The 19,319-nt window shown below is 44.0% G+C and overlaps 1 long non-coding RNA gene across 1 annotated transcript; it reads right to left on the bottom strand.

Annotated features, from left to right (window-relative positions):
* Positions 1–7,827: 7,827 nt before the first annotated feature.
* Positions 7,828–18,806, bottom strand: LOC133219408 (uncharacterized). Its single transcript, XR_009727432.1, has 3 exons — positions 18,633–18,806; positions 12,386–12,517; positions 7,828–9,202 (listed from the first exon to the last, which is right to left on the bottom strand). It is a non-coding gene; the product is annotated as an uncharacterized LOC133219408 (long non-coding RNA).
* Between the last annotated feature and the right edge of the window lie 513 nt (positions 18,807–19,319).

Raw genomic sequence — 19,319 nt, 5'->3', positions numbered from 1 at the left:
ATAAGCAAGGCTATGCTGTAAGTACTCGTACACAGCATAATTAAGAGAGGGCCATCTAAAGAAATAAATGTGAAGCCCTCCCTCCATAGGGCCATAGGTATCCCCATGCCTCCCGTTTGCCAAGATGAATAGCTTTGTCTCCCTGCTCCTAACAGCATTTTGACATCTTTCAGTAGAAGTTCCCATGCCTCACAGATAGCTCCCTTTAAAACTTCTCCAGCATGGGCAAAAGCCCTGTGCTTTCCTTTCCTTCACATACCTCTTCTGTAGGAAGGGATCACACATTGATCTCATTTTCTCTACCCATTTTTCTGATACCTCGCTGCACCATCATCTCATTTCCCTATACTACTGCTCTACTTTTTTCCAGGCTCTGGGGAAGGCGAAGCAGAGATTTCAGCTGTGGACTCTGTGGGGCTGCCACAAATGTGTTTCTGTCTGGAAACAAAGTTGAGGGAGAGAGAGGAGACTTGAAGCCTAACATACCAGGGTAATGACCAGGCATTTTTTCCGAAGCAAGCTTTTCTGAGGACTGATACAGTAGGTGGGTAGAAAGCAAATGTCTTTCAGAGAGAAACAACCAGTGTTTGACCAGAAGTGAGAAGGACCAGGCCAGGTGTGTGGTTCAACCCCCTTGCACATCCCAGCACTCCCCCACTCCGTGGTGAGCTATGCACCCGCTCCTCAGGCTGGAAGAAACCTGGTTTACAATGTGGGAATTTTTCCTATCGGTTGTTGTGTTTGTCACAGTTTTTCCTCCTCATCCTTACGAAAGAAAATATATTATCCTCCACTTGTGCTTAGGTGTGATGAGAGGGGTGATGACTTTCATGTGAGACTTTTGACTGGGTCAGAGCAGATGTCTGTTATGAAGGCAAAACATCCAGAACACAGGAATTTCACACCAGTAGGTGAAAGCCCTTCTCTTAAAGCAAAGGCCTCTAACCTCGTCTAGCTGGTGATCCACTTACAAAGTTTTTACAAGCATAAAAGCAACATAAGCATTACTGATCAAACTGGCTTTATGCCAGGCACACATTCCCACTCATAATTGGCATATTCAAGTCACAACCATGCCTATCCCCTCCTCCCCTCCATTTTCATTATGGTCAGAAAGAGAAAATTGTCCTCTGGTACAAATGACACAAACATGTGGCAGCACTGCTTTGACAATATGCTTGCCATGGCCTGCAGCTCACTGAGTATTTGCCTGCTGGAAACCTCAGCAGGCTGTGGTTCAGGTTGGATTCTGAATGTAGATCACTGCTTTGTTGGGCAGGGTGTGAGCAGCCACCCAAGCCAACACAGCTCTGGTGCTTGCTCTTTCCTTCCCATGCACCACTGATCTGTAGTGCTGCAGTGTCCAAAGCTCAATGGGCAAAGGCCCCAGGCAGTCAGGTGAGGAGCGCACACCCCAGTAGGGAGGTCTCAGTTTCACTGAGCTTCTGCTTGATGTTATTCGGGTTACAGTGGGACAGGAGCTAAAGCCCAGCTCGCTACCTGGGAGCTCCATCCAGCTGTTGCATTCTGCATTGCTGGTGTACTTGGGACAGCCCTGGCTGCTCCTGAGGCAGACCATACAAACACTGCAAATAGTGCTGCAAGCTGTAACTTGTTGCAACACTTTTGGGGTTATTAACTTAAATCTGTGGGTGTGCATTGTGAAAACCAAGCAACAGAAGGGGTGAGAAACCAAACTCACTGTGAGTGCCTGGGTGGCTCCTGTGTGCTGTTATAGCCTCTTCACCTCCCCGTGGTACTCCCATTGACCTTGACTTCAGCAAGAATACTGCCAGCTTAAATCAAGCACAGACTAGTAGTGCTTAGCAGTTGAATTCCAGTCAGTGACTGCTGGCAGGCTGAAAAAAAATGAGGTTTAGGACTCAGTGGTTCACACCTCGCTTGCAATGGGCCCAAATTAGCTGTCTGTCTGAGATCTGAACAGGCAACTGTAACTGCTCTAATGCAAGAGAAAGAGCCAGGATTTGGGGAGATTTTGTCATAACTGCTTGCCTAGCCACAAACCTGTCACATAACCTTGCCCAAGTCACCTCATCACCTTGTTTTCCTGAAATCAGGGTAAACACTGTTTCTGCAAGGTACTGAGGGCTTTATTCTGAGGCTTGCATGAAGTTTGGCCATTATATGGGACTGTTGTGGTTTAAGCCCAGCCAGTAACTCAAAACCATGCAGCCACTCACTCACTCCCCCTCTTCTTTCCCTCCGTCCCTGCTCCCGGAAGGATGGGGAGGAGAATCAAAAGAATGTGACTCTCATGGCTTGAGGTAAGAGCAGTCCAGTAACTAAGGTACAACACAAACCACTACTGCTACCACCAATAATAATAATAATAGAGGAAATAACATGGGGAGAGAATACAACCACTCACCACCCACCAACAGATACCCAGCCCAACCCCAGCAGCGATCTGGGCCTTCTGAGTAACTCCCCCCAGTTTATATACTGGGCATGACGTACTGTGGTATGGAATACCCCTTTGGCTAGTTTGGGTCAAGTGTCCTGTTTCTGCTTCCTCCTGGCTTCTTGTGCCCCTCCCCACTGGCAGAGCATGAGACTGAAATGTCCTTGATCAGGATAAGCCTTACTTAGCAACAACTAAAACATCAGTGTGTTAGCAGCTTTGTTCTCAGACTAAAGTTGGAAACACAGCACTGCACCAGCTACTAAGGAGGAGAAAAATGACTGGTACTGCTGAACCCAGGACACTGACAGACATCCCAGAAGGCTGCACAAGAAAGAAATGGCTAGAACTAACACCTGCCCCTTTCCCGCAGGACTTCATCTGCACTGTTGTGGATGCAAGGTCCCAGTCCACCTAGAGCAAATGCAGGACAGGAATGTTTGCTCCAGCCCTGCCTGTTTCCCATACCCTGTGGGTAAAACAAAGCTTTAGGCTTTGTGGCTGTGAACAGGTTACTCTCAGCACTGCTAAATTCACTTTTAAAGCAGCATCACGAGGGTTTTTTTCTCGCCTCCTCCCTCTCCACAAGTTCATAAAGTGCCTTTCAAGTAACAGGCCATACCTGAGAATTCCTCAAGATCTTAACAGGAAATCTGGGGTTAGAGAAGGCTGCTGTTGTTAGGATAACATGTATCATAAATATGGCATACTCCCTGCCTGATCCCAACCACTATCCTTATGCTTCACGGCCTCTCTCCCACTTGACAGGCTGAAAATGAGGTCAAATGCTCTGGAAGTGGTTTGAGGCAATTTTTTCTGCATGTAATAAAATGCCCCAAATGAAAGCATTTCTCAAGTCAGCACTGTATGAGCAAAGATGCCTAAGCTGCAGTGTTAAATTAAAGGCGGTGTGGATCACACTGCTGCAATTGGCTGACTTTCATGGACAATCCAGGCCAGCAAAGTCTGTAAGTCGTTCATCTCTGTAAGGACCAAGGTGTTCTCCTCTCATACATCTGAATGGCAGATTTGGTTAATGATAATCCATGACCTACGCTTGCATGGTGAATCCATTCCATTCCATTGCAGCTTACTAGCTGCAAAAGTACTGCTACATGTCTCGCTCCATACTGCTGTGTGGCAAAGGAGAAGGCTGTATATAACCTATCACATATGCAACTATAGACCACGGAAGAATTAAGGGAATGCAAACTAAACTGTAACACCTGGAACTTAAGAAAAACTAAATCCATGTGTTTAGAACCAGTACACAAAGTGTTCAGACCTCACAGTTACACATTTCACTGAAGACATGGTAGGTAGTGGGTACCATAAATTTTTTCTAGCACTGTGCAGCCTTTCCTGCTTCAGATATAAGATTGCCACCTACTGACCAACTGTTCCTGCTTTGGGCGATGCCCCATACCCTGACCCTTCCTCCTAAGACTCTCCATTCTCCTCCCATAATAATCAGCAAGACTGCACTCCATTTAGTTTGCGATATCTGATCTGATTGCAACCAGAGGTCATATAAATGTACAGACCATTAAGCACCAGTTCACTTGGGCAGAAGCGAATGGCTCCATTATACTGAAGTCCAATTACTCCTGCAGCTCCGTTTAAGCACTGAGCAAGGTAGTGAAGGCAATAAAAATGCGATCTGCCTAAGACACGGTTTTGCTGCGGAGATCTGGATATGGAAGGTATTTCCAGATACTTCCAGATCTGTGCTGTTTAATGTGCAACAGGAACACACTGCAAGAAGCTAGATTTACATGTCTGTGACTAGAATATTTTGTCATGAGTTACTGGTTTGTGGTACCTTGCCCCTACCTGCCAAATGCAGAGAGTAGGTTTTTTTAATGACTTCTCATCCAAATGCATGTGAAAAAGTATCCCTGCTGGAAACTTCTCACTGTAGCACAGTTCTGTTTGTGCTGGAAAACGCAGGTATCACCACCCAATAGAACAAAAGAGTGATCTTGGAGGGATTCTTCTCAGCAAATGTCCAAAAATAGCAGATACTGCCAGAGGGTAGAAGGTCATGTAACACCCATACTATAACACTCTTCTGAGTCTGTTCGTTACCCATGACAAGCCAGCCACTCCTTCTGTGCTGCTTGCTAGGCAGTTTCTAATTCACATAGTCTTTATTTAGCTGCTATTTTGCTGAGTACCTCACACATTCTCTGAGGCCCAGTTTTCCTTCACAGAGCTGGGGTAACCGCATTAGGCTGAAATCTGTACATTTCCAAGTTTTCTCTCTTCTTTCAGCCACAGCCTCTGACTCTGAGTCAGACTGGTGTTTCTGATAGGATGCCAGAGAGGGAGGAAACAAGAATAAATAGCATCACACTCTCCTCACATGGGTTGTGGTGCAGAGCTGAAACAGAAGATGAGGAAGGGCCTAGGCCAGTGAGGGAAGGGGTTCAGCTGAAACTAACCTACATTTTGAGGATTCCTTCACTCTAATGGGGCACTGAAGCAGGGGTATTACTAGCCTCCCCTTCTCTCATTCTGGTACCCAAATTGGCTATTACTAGTCCCTAACTATCAGAAGCATGAGCTGTCTGTCTTAACCTCCCAGAGCTGGCAACAAGCTTGCCCTAAGAGGCGGTTAATGGTGTCAGTCAAGAAGAGGGCAGGTTAGCATGGTAAAGGTCACGGACACAGGGAGCCCAGCCCTGACCAAGGATGACACTGTGTTTGCTTCTCTCTGGAAAGCAGCATTAAGTCAAGCACAGGCCACTTCGGAAGAGTAACAGTTTGAAACAGCAGCAGAAAGCTAAATAGCTTTACTGGCAAGGGGAGATAGCTTAAGGATTTTGATAATAAACAACTGATCTTCTGACCTGATTCAAAACGTGGTCTGGTGAGAATGAATGGTGACTCAGCCTCAGAGGACTGATTAGTACTCTGCATGCCAGGATTGATTAGTACTCTGCATGCCAGGATATACCGGCCTCAATCTGATTCTTTGGAGATACCTGCATGATGAAGAGCTCCTTGTATCTAGCACATCCGAGAGTTTTAGGAGGCCACCAGGCTGAAACTGAGTCAGCCACTTACTGCAGTCAGCTCTTTTCTGAAAGAAAGGCCTGATGGTATCCCAGCAGAGGCAAGCTGGGATGAGAAGCCACACACATGGAGTTTTGTGAAGCTCCCCTTAGAAAGGTCCTATGTGCATGTGGATGTCCTCAAAACATTATCAAATGCTTTTCTTAGGTGCCTATAACTTAGTACCTTTGCTCTTCAGGGTGCTGCAGCTTTTAATAAAATACATTCCTGCCTCACTGGTTGCACAGTTTCAAATCTCATTCTTTGTCTTCACCAAACAAGGTACAGCCACAGGGGCACTGTCAGTAGCAAATTGCAGTTTTGCATTAGTACCTTATTTTCTCAGATAGTAATCATAAGCCACACCAGTAAAAAGGCTGCTTTTGCCTCTACTGCATTTACATTAATGCTTGTACTGATTGCGGTTGACTGGTGGGAGAAGAGGGAGAGAAAAAGTACTTTCCACATTTCTAATAGCTCTATAATTTTCTAATACAAGGCTAGATCATGTCATTGGACATCCCAGGGCACATGGAAGGTAGATAAAGACAGGCTGCCCATTCTGGACAAGGAACAGAGTCCCACAGAAGAAAGTAGAGCAAAAGCTCACACAGGTCTGAATCCACATCAGGAGATCACTTTCCTTTTTTTTCAGCAGAGCTACTACAGTGGAGATGAGCTCTAGTATGAGGCAGGAACAGCAGTTTATAACAGTGTGGTCTCATTAAGATCTTTTCAATTGAAAGGACAAAATAAAGGTTGCTGTGTGCAGCTTACACCCCTTGTTGAGTCAGAGGGAGGAGGAAGGGAGGAGAGGCTGGGTGTGCAGCTCTGTCCCAATTCTTTTGATGATGGTCCCAGACAACTGATTGTGCCCTTCCTGAAGTGCACAGAAAACCCCAGGAGACTGCTTTCTGCTAGCCCAGCTGAGGCTCTCTGCACAACTGCATGCAGAGAAGTATTTCTAGTGCCGGGGAGCTGACAGACCTGCAGAGGCAAGGCACCTCTCCAGAAGCTGAGTTGGGCAAGCACGGGGCATCTGTCCACCCCATCCCTCTGCCAAAGCACTCCTGACCTGGAAGGAAGCCACTTCTTGCAGAGGTGAGCAAGCTGCCTGCCCCCCTTCCCAAGGTCCCCCTTCCCCAATGCCTCTCCATACCACTGCAAAGTGCCCTGCCAGTTTTGGGACCACAGATACTTGCCTGTCAGGAGCCCAACCCAGCCCAGCTAAGCAGGAGGTGCCCCTGCAGTCTCAGGCAGCCACACTCGCTGCCCCTGGCCAGCCCGTGCAAGCCTCACACCAGAAACTGAGCTCTGGGTCACTTGAGTAGCACCCACCCCTCCCAGGAGGACAGTTAGGTGGTTCTAATACAGTTTCTATTGTTCAGGAGATTAAGGATTTAGTTGAGGCTTGTGGCATTTTCCCTCTGGGATCTAATTAGACAGCATGAAAACTGAATCTGTGTGTTGATTAACTCTTACAGATTCAACATAAGACATAAGAAGGCTCCCAGCAGAGCAGGGCAAAGGCTTATGTTGCCATTGCTCTGGCTCTGATAGTGGCTGCTAACACATGTCCAGGGAGATGGTAAGACACAGGAAAAGACACACTGATAATTGCTGAAGGCACCCGGTCAGCCTCCAGCACTACCCCGTGCATGTGGTAGTGTACCAGGAGCTGAATGATAAACGTTACAAAAAATCTGCACACTTTCATAGAGAAAGTTTTGCAATGTTTTGCTTAAAGCTGCCGTTCCTGGTATCAAAGGGTTGCATAGGTTCCTTGATCAAAGGGAAATAGGATTCGAACTGTCACAACTGCATAGAAAAGGCTGAAAACAGAACTTCTCTGTACACCAATGCACCCATAACCAGAGGGCATAAGAGGATTTGCCCCCCCCACGCCCCCCCCCCCCGTTTATTCTTTAATAATCCATTGATTTCTAAATTTGAAGGCATCTTCCTTGATGGCTGAACACCTGAGATTAGTAGCAGTACACACAAATATTTTTCCTTTGAACAAAGATCAACATTTTTCTTGACATTCAAGGCACCTTGGCTCTTCTTTTCCGAGACAGCAACCACACGGCGCTCCCAGAGTCTCCGCTAAGCCCTCTGCCTACCTCAGCAAAAGTCTGAAAACACTCATATTCAAAAGCAAGTCGGGTAAAAATACAAATAAAGAACAGCTTTGGGGCCACCTGCAGATGTGTGTAAGCCCACCTAGAAGAAATATTGCTGATATGCTGTGCAGTAGATTTCTCTTGCACGGCCACCAGTACACCTTCGCTAGCCAACTCACTGTTTACAAAGCAAGGTTAGATATAAAACATAAAACCTGTACAGAAAAGACTGCACTAAACCAGATTTCTCATGCACCTTGAACCATCTTATCTGCCCTCTGTCCCAACTCCAGTAAGGGCTGCTAATGTTGCAGGTATTTTAATTAATGGAAATGAATGTTTAGAAAGAGCCAGCTGGCTACAGAAGGGTTTCCTTTGTGTCCCTCTTGCAGATCACACTGATGTGCAGTGTTTGATCTTGTTCAACTAGCTGCTTTAGGGTACTTTGTCCCATGAGAATATAAAAGGAGCTTCTGATCTCAGAGCGTAGGCTATGCTTTTAAGATCACAGACAATGAAACTGCAGGGCATAGACTGAGATATTTTACAGGACATTAGTACTACTAACTACTTTTCTTATCCTATAGCCTTACACTTACATGAGGTATTTTTTTAAAAGAGAGGGAGTAAATCACAGTGATGCATTTATGAGTGCTCTACAGTAACCTGTGACATAAAATTTGAATGTTACTTAGTCTAATTAATCCGAATTCCAAGCTTTTCACTTTCTAATTACATTGTCCAACTCTGGTTTTGCAGACTCCTGTTAAGGTAAACCCGTTTATGGGCATATATGTGCAGTGTCAAGAGCTATAAAGAGAATTAAAATTATTCTTTCATTAAATGCTAGAAATGGACTTTCACTATTTTATTCTAGGAAATCTTGTAAAACAACAATCTTGCACTGAAGGAAAGAACATCTCTTCAAATAAATGCAGTTTCAATAAGAAACTATTTTTGAACAATAAATGCCGACAAAATCTATGAGTATTGTTTGTACAAATGTGATATATGGGCAAACGAATGAACACCTATTTGTCATTATCTGGCACAACCTTAATTTAAGCAACAGTATCCTCAGTTAATGATATAGGAAGAGACTGGAAAGGGAGAGGTTAAACTTTTAATTGGTTGTTTACTGTTTCAGTTCCAGGCAGCATTTATGTATCTGCTCAACACTGGGATGGCTCAGGAATAATAGTGGGTGTAGTGACTGTAAATAAGATGCAGGTTACAAGCCATGATCTCATGTAATAAATCACAAGTCAGATGATCTTGTGGTTTGTGACATCACGGACACTCGAAGTGCTATTTATAAGCTCTACTGTACACTGCCCAAGAGTATTGGCAGTTCAGAAATGCCTGTGAATTAAAATGTTTAGGATTATTTTCTTATGGTCCTTCTTAGCTAGGGTGGCCTATCTGCAGCAAATTTAAGCCAATACAAAAACAGGGTTGCTTGGGCCACAGGTCAGGTGAAGCCAGGCACTTGTGTTCGATGGAAGCTAGTGCAGTTGAGTACACAGGAGTCCTGCTGCTGAGCTGACTATCGCTGTTGCTCTTTCGGAAGTAGTTTTTATTCCAGCTTCAATAAGGTGACCTGAAATACCAACAAAGAAACATTTGAAGAGTGCAATGAGGAAAACATTGAGAGTGAATGAGGATAAGATGAAGAGAAAGAAAGGGAAAATTATCTGAAGGGACACAAGGCTGGAAGGGTCACTCCTGCTACCCCCTGGCTACCAGGAAGTGAAGTTTGTGAACATTAATGCCCATGCCACTGCTTGAGGTGGCTTTTAAAGAAGATGGTAATAGTCAAATTCTTCAGCTGATATAGTACAAAGTTAAATGGTTTTGCTTAAATCTGCTTTGGTCTTAGCACCTTACACTGGGCTAACACAACTGCAGAAGCAGGTTAAGCACCACTCCATTCTGGGAAATGCTGAGCTTTCATTCTTACATGTTAGATACTGCATTATGAGTAGCAAAGCATCAGCTGCTTCTACTGACAGGCTTATTCAGATCAGGATCAACTGATTTCAGAATCAGTCCCTTCCACAGACAGCACAGGCTGCACAAGGGCACTTCTGAGGTGGTTGAGGAACTTCTCCAGGGAACTTACCCTGTATGCACAAGGCTTTAGAAACCAAGACACCACAAACATTTCTAATCTGACTAAGAGAGACACTGCAAAATCCTCAGGCATAATCACTGATTGATAAAACAGACAACAGGAAAAGGATTTAAGCAAGAAAGGAAGAGAGAGTAATAGCAAGCCTTAGAGGCTTATAAGTATTTAACTGAATCAGAAAAAGGTAACAGCTGGTTAGTTAAAAGCAGTGCCCCTGAATAATTACTGCAATTATGCTGAAATATATTATTTTGTTTACACCAAATTGACTGCTACTTTCCTCAGCGCTCAACACATTTATACTGCTGGGAACACCAGCTAAACAAGTCAGCAGCTGCTCCCCCCATCTGCTGTGCCAGCCCCCACCCACGGCCTCACCTCCCCTGGAGGGACTCTCACAATGGCCAGGACATTGGTGTGGCTAGGAAATGGTTAAAAAGTCAATATTTGAATGCTTTAGGGAATTAGAGGGCCTTCCTTGTACAATGTTGCATGAAGGTTTACTGTAGTGTTTATTAGCAGTACTTCTCTAACCAGGACAATCTACTGTTACCAGCAAGGTAATCTGGGATGCCCACCAATATGGCTGATGGAGAAAGGACATCCTCAGGCATGAATGTTTTCTGTGTATCTGACTGGACTGGATGACAAACCTATGCATATTCCATTTGCGTTTGATTTTTACAAGAACTGAGCTTGCCAGCAGACACTATTGTTGTTAAGTGTTTTAGAAGAGGAAGCCCACTTCTCTGGTACAAAAGGTTCAGTATTGCCAGCTGAAATTACAGGCAAAAGAACTAGCAGCAGGTGCCAAAGAGCCAGAAAACAGAATACTTAAGTAAATCCTGTATGAAATATGCATGATACAATTTCCTTCAGCTTTCAGGATCAAGTGACTAATTGTAATTAGGTGAATTGTTAAGGTAAAGCCCTTCTTCTAAAGGAACTTGCAAAGGGTTTCCTAAAATAGCCCTCTGAAATTTCCATATCTCTTTAATGGTCTACCAAATAAAACTATAAAGCAGCCAAGTAGTCACGAACTGAAAGCATCTCCTCCCTTTCCCTGCTTCAGAAAGGTGGAGATGGTGCTCTCTTGACCTGACTGATGGCTGCAGTTTTACCCTTGAAATGACCTCTGTATTTCACTGGAAATAACACTGGTGTACAGAAGGAAGGAAGCAAGAACGACTTGTGGCTGTTGCGATAAGGAATCTCTTAATGAGCGTCAGTGTTGTGGGAAAGCTTTATCAAGGAGGTCTGCTCTCCTATAGGTCTTGAACTCAGTCCATCCTAGTTTCTGGTGAGTGTTTCCACTCAGGATTGAAGTCCTGAAGCTAAAAATTCCTGGTACCCAACGGTGCTTAGTTCAGATTTGGCACTTCCTAAATGCATTCATCCTGGTAGAACAGATTCTGCTATCTCAAGGGCTTGAAAGGGAAAGCAGATGCCTGAGACCTGCAAGGCTGGCAGGTCAGAAGCCTGGTTAACAGCCTCCAATCAAGAACCGATGACTGAAGATAGTGACCAGAAGCAGTTCCCAGCTGGCAAGGGTTCAGCTTCCTGTGTGACATGAGTCAGTGGCACTGGGCCAGTGACCAACGAACAAAGTACCCTCAGTACAGCAAACAGATGCCAGGGACTGGGTGGCTTAGCAAATGCTGGGCTCTTCTCTAGGGTTTTAGATATAGCCTCCTATAGCTGGTGCAGCAGTGTTTTTCAGGGGGTTTGGTAATAACCAAAACCATGAGCAGAAGATTGCATGGGTATAAGGCTATTTGGAAGGCTAATAAAGATATTAGGGCTGAGGTGAGCATACAGAGAAGAACAACTGTACCGCTGGCTTCCTGATAGTGCTTTTCCATCCACACAACTCCACCAGAGATCTACAATCCCAAATAGCAAGTATCAGCCCACTAGAGGCAGCTGACCCTCACTTCAGCAGGGAATCCCCTACAAGGTTTGTGTTTTAGTACTGGAACTGAGCTGAAAGCAGCAGATCTCTGATCTAGCCTTTTGCAGCCTCCTCTCTGTTATGCATGGACAGAATTCCAGGTCTGAACAGGAGGCTGGAGACACCTTCAACTTCAAGCAGCTTTCTTATTTTTCTGAGGTCTAAAATGCCACACCTAGAAATTTCTGAGACAGGAAGAGTTAGCATTTCAAATAAGCAACCTGATATTCAAAGCAGTTGTTTCTGACAGACTCCAAGTCTTTAAAACAAGGTTGTGCAGGGACACAAGTGAAGAGAAAACACTTGGATTAATGAAAGAAGTGAGTAACAATAGACTTAATTAATCAATAACCACACAGACACCCTTTGGAACCACTGCCAGCCAGCTGGAAAGTTTCTCTCTTGCGTAACAAAGTCAAACTCTAAGTGCTTTATTGCTCAACCAAGATTATTTTTTTTTTAAAGCCTTAGGTTTGTGTTTCATCTGGAATTACTGACCTTTCAAAAACATTGACCCTTTTGTGTGCGCTCCTTTTTTCCTTCTGGGTGAAAGGATGAAAGAAAATGTCAAATGACATTGAACTGATAAACGAGGTGTAGGTGTCTGAGAAGTACCTATTGATGGTTTCTCCGGAATGAACAATGTGTCCCAGAACACATTTTGAAATGCGGGCTCTGAGTTGACAGCTCCCAAGACATACCTGCTGCATGTGCCCATGAATGCATGCTGGGAAATGGCCAAAAAATCGTTTCTTTTTTGTCATGATAAGAAGCTGTTCCAAGGACTGTGCAGGCACAGAGAAAGAAAAACTGTCAGCCCTAAGAGATGAGACCTGAAGAGACAAGGTGATCATTAAAAAGGTGAACAGTACTGAAAAGATCAGTCAAGATAACACTGAGTAGCACCTATAACCTAGTACAGAAGTGACTTACCTTAAGAGAAAGGCACTCCTTGTCTGGAATAACTACAACTGCAGGCAGAGCCAGACATGCCAAAGAAAGGCATCACCAAAATGAAACATGGGATATACTATTTTTAGCCGAATGGGAAAACAATCTCTTTTAAAATTCTCCTTCCTGGGGTGTGTGGTTTTAATACAGCCCCCCAAAACTGAACATATCAAACACATACAGAAGGATAGGCTTCCCTCCTCATGTGACCTAGACTACTTTCCTCAGTGGGATACTCTATTTCATCTCCACATAAGCAGATAAATTAGAAGTGCAGAAACAGATTCACTTGAACTGCTTTTTCCTTATTCCTCTTCCTGAGACTCCTCCTCATCTCATATGGGTAAAGGAAAGGTGGACACTGATTCCTAATCCTTTGCTGGTGACCTGGGCACTGGAATTTGAGCCCCTCTTTCACAGTTCCCAGCAAGTTCAGTGTGAATAGTTCTCACTAGCCTTGGGCTAGCTTTGATTCACCAATTAAATGAAAAGACACACTGTGCCTCCCTATCAATATTTGTGAGATTGTATTTCTTCTGGCAGCCATTTTCCAGTTGTCAATATCCTAAGAAATAAAGTGCCTTACCCTACAATACAAATTTGCTGCCCTTAAGTCATCTGACTAGGCTTTTAAAATCCAAACTTCCCCCCCCATGCTTCTCTATAACCACTCATTCTCCTAAGTCATGATAAGTGTTCTGAATGAGATACTGAACAAACACATAGAAAATCTGGAAACAAGCACATACTTACAAAAGTTTTAAAGCTATCACTGCTTTGATTCTCATCACTACATCTTGTTAAAAAAAAAAAAAAAGAAAAAATCCAACAGCCAAGTACCAAATTTCACAAACGCATCCACACCGTAAGTTATGCAATGTAAGGATGATTATTTTACACACTGGGAGGCTAAGGAAGGAGCAGAGAATAGGGACGAGAGCAAATAGTGAAGAATTGCAAGTGTATGTGAAAGACCAATGGTTTTCTTTCTTACGTTGCAGTTGTTAACACCTTTGTGTTGGTTGGGTTGGGATTTTTTTATTGGCCTTCTCTTGTCAACATACAGTAAGTGGTTCTGAGTAACCATCTGTGCGTGGCCTTATAGCTCTGCACCAAGTTGGGTCTTTTCAGATTGATGAACTGTGAAGAGCTGACCACCAGCAAGGCTGGCCTAACCAGCTTTCAGATCCAGGCTATGCAGCTTGCATGGGGGAGGCAGAAAACAGAAGGTCTCTATTTCTCTAAGGCAGTAGCTCTGTACTTGATGTTGTTCTGCATGTTCATTAACCTTTTTCAGTGGTCCAAGACCTGCTACTCTGAAGCAAGAAAGGGATGAAAAGTAGTCCTAGATGTATTTCTGGTGCTGCAGCTTGTTACAGTAAACTACTGCTCATCTGAGAAACTTGAGAGCAGCAGAGGCCATGTTATTCAAATAGTCTTCTGCATAATTAATTTCTGGGCTACGCTGAACAAAGCTGTGATAGGCGGACAAGTGGTGGCAAACATCCAGACCCTAGGCTGGATGTGAACTCTGGAACAGTTTGGTTTGTGGATTTCACAACAGGTTTGGGCTTCTCTGCACTATACCGTGGAGTATGGGACAGAGATACTCCCGGCAGGGCCGAGCTGTGCCAAGGTTCCTCCACAGATCCCTGCATCATGCTGCTATGCTGATGTACCCAGTATAAATGCAGATGCAGTACAACTATTTTTATGCACTGCTAGACCATAGCGTGCTGCTTTCAGATCTGAGTTAGCTAGGGAAGGAGGGGACAGAAAAAACAGGAGAGAGACCAAGTAGCAGGGAGCAACTATTACAATAAATGTAATCTGAAAATAAGTAGCAACATAGTTTATCTTTACAATAGTTACACCTGTGCTAAGAACATCCATGAAGGCGCTTATGAAGTACATTCCTCATGATGCCTTTACAGCTCAGAAGTCACATCCACCTGCTGTATCTAGGGGACTCCTAGAAAAATATCACCTGTCTAATCACATTGCAACACAGGATGCAGGAGTCTGGAATCAGAGTTGTAACCCTTGGCAGGCTCGCAGCCTTAGCACACTGCCTCTGTTTTAAGTCTCCCAACCTGAGGGTTTTTCAGAATGAGTCTCTCACTCACCAAGGATGTTCATGTGGAACAGCTGTGAGATCAACCGCAGTATATTGTGAGCTTGACTGAGGCTTATCAATTCACACCAACCTGGCTAAACAGTCCATCCATTCAAGCCATTAACAATAGGAACATGACAAAGCCTGGTCCTTTCACCACTGTGGACTTTCGACAGGACTTTCAGATACTCCAATCTTAATCTCTTTGGAGGAGATATGTTAATTAGGCTCTGTTAACACAAAGATAAATAATTTTTACAGAACCCAGGCAACCGCTTTCTGTCATAAACCTGTGATAAGTATCTATCATCTCAATTAACTGATGTTACCCCAAGTGCAAGAGATCATGCTGAAGGCTGGAGTCTAAAACAAGAAAGCATTTTATGGATCCAGATCCAGTTTCACTTACCTTTGCATACATCAGCGTATCTGCTCCTAGAACAAGGAGGTGCAGTTCGCTCCTATGATCAGAACTGCATTTCTTCTCTTTACTCCAACAGGTCCTGATTTAACTGCTCTCCTTCTTGGTGCTTAAATTGGAGATGCAATCAGACTATGCCCAGGACAAATAGTTTGTTGGACTGGAGCCACAGTTCTTGCCATCCAGAGTTAAGTCTACAGTGTTTCATGTCTTATGCATATGCTTGAGAGGTTAAGGTTGGACCATTGGTCATGGTCTGTCACTGCTTAGGAACCTCTATATTTGACATGGAAAACCTTTTACTAAAAAAACTCCAAACAAACCAGCAAAACCAAAACTATTGAGAACACATAAGTATGAAAAATCACCAAGTGACTTGGGACAAAGAAAGAAACTTAGTGAAGCTGTCTCAAAGCAAACATACTAGATTTTCATGTATATTGTGGCAACTCTTATGTAGTTTTATTATCTAAGAGAATTTATACTTGAGTAAATTTAACGTTTCGACTAAAGTCCAGTGGATGCCACTTAAAAATACTCAGAAACCTCAAAAAGTGTGTATACCACAGGGTACTGATAATTTCATTTAAAATCCATCTATTTTCTCTCTGTGCTCTCCAGCTTTCCACCCTCGTTTTGGACTAGAAATATAAGCATCTTAATATCACACATTTCTCTCCTATTCTGACATAGTGAACCACTTTAACTATGTCAGGGTATTTACATCAATAGCATTTTGTTATTGTAAGTTCTGTTATTTATACATTTGTGAATGTAATCACTGAGAGGCAGGCTGGATCCCACTGACAGCCCTGTAGCTGCCCATTTCAACACCAGACAAGCTCATCTCATTCAGTTCATCGTTTCACAAAACCCAGCTCAAGGAGTAGGATTTTTTCCCTCTTTAGCCCACTCAACCCAGGCCCCTCTTCACAGATGCTCCTGAAAGTACAGGGTCAAATTACACCTATAAAACTTCAAAGGTTCCCATGGCATTTGTGTTCCCCAAACCCTCTGTTTCCCTTTCCAGGGTCGGTCATTGGGAACCCAATGGAGATTTCCATTTATCATTATTTATATAATGAGATCAGAGCTTGTAGCCTTTCTGTTAGAGCTGCAGACCTAGTAAAATCATAGAAATGCTGGGCTGGAAGGACCTCAGAGATCCCTCCCTTACAACATGCCTAGACCATCACTGGCTAACAAAGCTGTGTTCTTAAAGGACTCCATAAACGGGGACTTCATAGACTTCAAGGCTGCTTCACTGCTTCTCTTTTCCTATTTTCAGAATAAATGAAAATATTTATTCAGTAGATGTATTTTTGGAAGAAATCTACTTCTGACACTTCATTATGCAAACAAAGCTGGCCGCTATTTGTTGCATACCCCTCCTGCCACAGAAGCAGAGATCAGTTAACCCCTGTTCTTTTTATAGCCCCATTGGAAGACAGTTCTCCATGTTGCCCCTCAATGTTTTTTCTCCTAAACTCAGCAAACCTAATCCCTTCAATCATTTTACTTTGGCCAGATTTCCTAGACCTGTGGCAGTTTTCATTGCTCACCTCCAAGCTCACTTCAGTCTGTGTCTGACACAGAGACATGCTCTAGATAGGCCGATAGTTTTTCTCTGATGTTAGCAGAGAGTTTCTTAAATACCTAAGATATGTCAGATGACACCACAAACTGGATCAGATTTTCTCCAACGAAGCCAGCAACTACATATAGGCAAATTCAGTAACTTTCTTTTTTAGAAGTTTTCTGGTATTATAAGGAGAGTTTCTCAGTTTTCTGGTATGTTCTACACACATCATCCAAATCATGCGAATGAAAAAGCTACAATTGTGCACGTCACATTACCCTAACTCTTGGTCTCATCCCCTCAGCCTACCTGTTTCAGTCACTGGTTGTGTCTCATCTTTGAAATCTTGTGAGAATTGTGGGGATGACTGTCCTTTGTTAGACCTGTGAATCGTTGCTTTAACACGTTGGGACTTCAGCCTGGTAAGACTGTGGGCATTGAGAGATTTCTGAAGTAATGTAATAATGTATCAGATGACAAAGCACCTGAGAGCACACATGTCAAGGAGAGTTAATCTGGTATTAGTGAGTCTTAACTAGAGAAGAGCAGAGCACTCAGGACGGCAGGTCCTTTGCCCTTCACTGGCTTAGAAGCCTAGCAAAGAGAAACAGCTCATGGAGGTGCCTGCATGCCTGCATGAAGAGTTCCATGAAATCATTTGGTAATCCGGGAGGGAAAGATATGAGGTTATGTTCACCACGTGGATGCAGGCCCCTTAGTAGAAATGGCTTTGGTCTTGGATTCTCATTGAACCTCTTTGTTCTCCTCTGATTTTCTGAACAATGTGATTCTGTTTCTCCCCATGAATGTAACTCCTTATAGTTTACTGCAGTTTTGTTTATTCTTTGCATAAAACTTAGGAACTGCCTTTTTTTGTTTCTTCCTAGCAGATGAGCTTGTCTGGTCTTTCATAATTGCCCTGTGGTTCTCCAGAAAAGCAGAGATAGCAGGGTCATGTCTGGATCATTACCATAAGATACAGTCAGGAGAAAAGTTAAAGGAAGTCAGGCTGTACAGTACACAGTGCCATACAATGTAGGACAGCTATTTAGGTACTCCCTTCTCCCCTCAGAGGGGTTCAAGTTGTCATCAGCCTGTTCCCTAGCTTGCCAGCACAAAATCACCAGGTGCTGCAGAAATTGCTGGCAAGCCTCAGTTTAACAAGCATGCTTACAAACAGCATCTCAGTGAGATTCAAGGAGGGAAGTGATCTTTTAACGAGGTGGCAAGTCACTCCACAGTTAGTAGCCTGAGACACTACAGGAAGCCAGATTAATGAGTCTTGTTCATCGCTGTGAGCGAGGCTGGGAGAGAGTGTCAAAAATGAATAATGGAAGTGTGATGGTCCGGGGAGACCATTAGGCCATTTAGTCCAATGTGCTTATCCACTTAAATATTTTGCTTCCACTCACTCCTTTCTTACTTTTTCCTGAGATACTGTGATTCTTCCCCCCTTCTGCCTGCAGACACAAAGCTCTAGCTGTTGCTTGATCTAATTTCTGTGACATTTCAGGCACTCTTCCTGCTGACTTGTTCCATCTGGTTATTACCCTTTCAGTGAGAAGCAGTTCTGTCTGCATCTCTGCTGAGTCTCCTAGTCTGTGTGCTGAGTGTTTCGGCTCCTCCTCCCTGAACAAGCAAGCTTGGGCAGGTTTATAAATAGGAATTTTCAAGCTAATGAGAAGGGGTGCGGGGGTGAGGAAGAGAGAAACTGCACTGAAGTCACTTCAGAGACAGATCCTAATGCTCTTCAGAATGACAGCTTTGCAGGCACAGCCACAGAGGGACATTTGGAGAGGGGATGGTTAAGCACCAAAAGGGGGAAGGGGTTTAAGACTTGGCTCTGTCACAAGTTTTAATACAACTTGGGAAAAGTCATACCTCCTCTCAGTTCTCCATGGACTGAATCCTGTTCCTGCTTCCCTCCCAGCTCATGTACTGTTATACTTGTGGGGCAAGAATGGTCTATTCCTATGCATTTACTTGTAGATCGGTAAAATAAGGTTTGCTTCTTGCTGGGATCTCCCAGTGTTACCACGATAATACAGACTTCTGTTTAGAGGCAGTGCCCTGGCTCATACACACGACATCCTTCCGCTGGGGCACAGTATGCGCCTTGCACTGTATGACTTCCCCCCCCCCCCACTTGTTTTTATTATCCCCACTTTGGGCTGGCAAAGCAGTACAAATCCTTCTGGGACTGAAATCCTTGTACTGACTTCCAGCTCACTTTCTAGAAGAATAAGTCATTTCCCTTATCTGTCATGGCTTGACTTCGCGAACGAAGATTTGGGAAGGGCATTTACCCACGCTTACTACAAGCGCGCTGGTGACTAAGAAGGCCAATGTGGGATAGGCAAATCCGGCTACAAAAAGCACAGCAGAAGGTCTCCTTGGGTGGAACAGGTGGGACACGATTCTTCCTGCGTTGTCTTTTCTCCTCGAGACTAGTTCTTCGTGAGCTCTCAAAGGAGTCAGCGGCATTATGTATGGTGGAAAATTTGTGAAATACTGGGTACTATGGTTTTACAGGTCCTTATCTGTACTATGAAGACAAAACACAGCCAG

This window comes from Neopsephotus bourkii, unplaced genomic scaffold (genome assembly GCF_033783945.1).
Source record: "Neopsephotus bourkii isolate Nb327-2 ecotype Australia unplaced genomic scaffold, CSIRO-AGI_Nbou_v1 NB_1350, whole genome shotgun sequence".
Lineage (NCBI taxonomy): Eukaryota > Metazoa > Chordata > Aves > Psittaciformes > Psittacidae > Neopsephotus > Neopsephotus bourkii.
Note: the sequence above shows the minus strand (reverse complement) of the source record. Positions and strands in the feature narration are given on the sequence as shown.